Raw genomic sequence first — 3687 nt, forward strand, 5'->3', positions numbered from 1 at the left:
GACAAAAAGATTTGGTCCCTTATGCCATTTATTACACCAGTAAAAATTTGACTCCCGCCGAGTTAAATTACACTGTGACTGAAAAAGAATTCTTAGCCGTTGTTCATGCAATCAACAAGTTTAGACACTACATAACCGGCTATGAAACTTTTGTCCATACTGATCACTCCGCAATTAGATATCTCATGAACAAACCTATTACTAATGGCAGAGTTACAAGATGGCTTTTACTTTTACAAGAATTCAACATTACTGTGTTAGATAGACCAGGAAAACAAAACACAGTGGCTGATTTCTTGTCTAGAATCCAAAACACTAACGAAGATTCTCCTGTAGAGGATAAGTTTCCAGATGAATATTTGTTTGTAGTAACTACCAAGACTCCTTGGTATGCAGATATTGCTAATTATCTAGTTACAGGGAAGCTACCTCTACACTTATTTCCTAATGGGAAAAGGAAAATTATTCAGGAGAGTTCACATTATTCTTGGATTTCTAATGAATTGTTCAAAACAGGGCCAGATTGTATGATCAGAAGATGTGTTTGGGAAGATGAAATGCCTGACATCCTTAAGGCATGTCATGATGAACCATGCGGCGGACACTTTGCTGACAAGAGGACAGCCTATAAAATCCTTTCTTTAGGATATTATTGGCCTTCTCTCTTTAAATATGCAAAGCAGTATGTTAGACGGTGTGACAGCTGCCAAAGAGTTGGGAGACCAACTCCTTCAAATGAAATGCCACTACAGCCACAGGTATGCATCGAACCTGTTATCACAAAATCGTGTACTAAGGGCTGCTACTTAACAAGATCTCATGTAATTATTTCAAACCAGGCTTTAGACTAAGGCTTAGCCTCCTTAGTCAGAGAGGGCTCTCTCACAGATTTTTGATATGAATTAATAACAAGAAAAGATGGCTAACTCTTCAAACAGTTCATGAAAATAAGCTGGTTGGAACAACAAAATAACACTTCTTCCATTGGGCTCATGGAGTCAAACACCTCTGCAGTAAACTATTAACTACTCAATCATGGAAGCCAAGGCATATAATGTTTAACACTCAGAACATTTCTCAAAAGGAACCTCAACTCATAAATATACACAGGAAGTCTGAGCACTAGGTGAATTCAGAGTGATTGCATATTTAGTGAGCTGTAAAACATAGAAGGATAAAGACAAAGCCACATATATTCTGAGCATTGAACACATGATGAATCTTGGGAAGAAAAAGTAATCTTCATATTACTGTCAAAAGTCTTTTTTACATAAGCTGATATAAAAACTCTGTTTTTTCATAAATCTCCAACCCCTATTACATCAGAGTTTTCACTATATATAGGAAAACAAACTTTACAACCTCGAGCTACCTCCTCCAGCATGAGGGGAGCATCGAAGGTTCCTATTAACTATCCTTATCTATTTAAACAAACTTATTAAATACAAAAGGTATTGCGCTGTAAATATATAGAGTCCTAATCAAACTAAAACACTAATTCCATTCTCCTCGTAACATGATTCTTCTTGGATCCTTGACAGCTGTCCTCCTTCAGTTAGGCTGAGATGGCTGAGCTAAAGATGCAATAAACAAGCTAACCTTGGATGCTTGAAAGCGCTGATGGCTCATTAATTGACCAAAAGATGTGCTCTGTTTTTAAGGTGCCTGTCTCCTACCATCCTCCGAAAATATAGCAGCACGTTCCCAACTCTTTAATAACTCAAAGTGTGGAACGCTGCTACCAAACACCATGTCTCCAGATGAGCTGTAGGCTGTATTGATGTACATGTGTCTCTCTTCTAACATTCCCGGTCAAAATGTTTATTCTACATCGAAAACATCACCTACAGCAGTTTCGTAGCGCGCTACGAAACTGCTGTGTGATTTTAAAAACACAGTCTTCCTCTAAATTCCTCACAAAATTGAATAGCTGCTGTTTGCTAGGCTTCACGGTTCACCATTTGAACTATTCATACTTGAAAAAAGCCAGCCTATAAATAACCAACTGCTCATATTCATCCTTGAAGACCGACAACCCCGCAAGCAAGTCTGCCACCAACATTTCCTGTGCTCTTACTCAGTTCATGGCCACCTTTGCCAAGATCATGTCTGAGCACAGCATATACGAACAACTTTTTTCTCACAACTCCCACTAATAATGTAATCCTTCCCATTCATATAATATGCCCGAGTATAGTTCTGAGCACTTCCTGTAGGAGCAATGTCAAATTTCATATGTAGCCTTCCATCCACAACTAAGTGTTGCTTGACCTCATTATCCACAGCTGAGGAAAGGATATAATGATCATCACGAGAAAAGCACACCATCACATTCCCTCTTAAGCTGGTCGTTGTATACAAAGGATGTGTAGGCTTTTGTCGTAAGTCCCACGTTTTGATTTCCTGATCAAATGATGAAGTCGCAAACAAGTATGGGGAATGATGAGCAAACTTTACCACATTTATATGTTCACGGTGGAGATCTTCGAAAACTTGTAACCGTTTTCCACTGCACACATCATACAGAGCAACATGTTTTGAATATCCACTAGCAAGGAAATAATTATCTGTTGCATTAATATGGACAGATGTTAATTTCTCAAACTCTTCATATGTGTAAGTGGCAGGGTTTCTACTGCTGCTGCCTGCACCATATCTGGAAGGAAGAACAGTTGAGCGCATTCGGTTCACATCATACAGTTGTAATGTGCCATTGTCAGAGCCAGCAATAAGCTTGGAAGGGTCCTTGTTGAACCAACAGAGACCAAGAATACTATGATTTGCTCCAACTGACTGAACATGGCCGACAATTTTACCACTTTCATGGTTGATCACAACCACTTCCCCATCCAAAGTCCCGAAGACCATCAAACTAGCATCAGATGGATGATACTCAAATTGTCTGGGCCGAAACTTCTTGTTAATTTCTGTAGAATTTTCAGTAGAGTTCCTTTTCAATTTGGAAATAGGGTAAATGGCTGGCCATGCACAAGAGGCCATTTTGGCTGCACAAATAAATCTGGAAAATGAAATAGCATTACCATTTCTTGTGCCTAGTCGCTTTCGCTTGCATGGCAAAAGTATTCCAGAGCTTATTCCAGTTTCACGCCCTTTTAAAATGTTGAAAACACTTTCTTTCCTTTATAATAGCCCTCATATAAAACAGCCATCTGCGTCCATGAAAGCAGTAATTTTTCTCAACAAACTCAAAGTGACACGCTCAACGAGCATCTTTTTCCGCTCACCAGAAAGACTGTCAACATACCCAATTATTCTCTCTAACTGTATTTGGCACTCGAAGGCCAGAATCTGAGCCAAATTGTGCAATTCATGGCTTCCAATATTCTGTAGACATTGGTGGATCAAATCCTCTAAATCCTCTGTACGTTCATCCATAGGTCAAATCCTCTGCGCCTCTCAGGTAACTGCTCTATTTTCTACATGGATGTCTGCCCATTTGTGGTCCTTCTTATCGAACAACTCCTCGACTACCCATTCTTTCTTAGCAGAAACTGCAAGATAGAGACTTTACATCCTCGGAAATCTGAATTCATAGACTTTACGATACCAATCACCACTGTAATCAGAAGTATTTACATGAGAAGATGAAACAGAATGCTCAGGTAAGTAAGGGACATAGTAACAAGAAGGATCATAGTAATATTCATTTGGACCCATTGAATCGTA

The 3687-nt window shown here is 39.1% G+C and overlaps 1 pseudogene; it reads right to left on the reverse strand.

Annotated features, from left to right (window-relative positions):
* Nucleotides 1-2103: 2103 nt before the first annotated feature.
* Nucleotides 2104-3033, reverse strand: LOC149232734 (protein DWD HYPERSENSITIVE TO UV-B 1 pseudogene; annotated as a pseudogene).
* Between the last annotated feature and the right edge of the window lie 654 nt (nt 3034-3687).

The sequence above is a fragment of the Pinus tabuliformis genome, chromosome J (assembly GCF_031772625.1).
Source record: "Pinus tabuliformis cultivar Carrire ecotype Pingquan chromosome J, CPIR1, whole genome shotgun sequence".
Lineage (NCBI taxonomy): Eukaryota > Viridiplantae > Streptophyta > Pinopsida > Pinales > Pinaceae > Pinus > Pinus tabuliformis.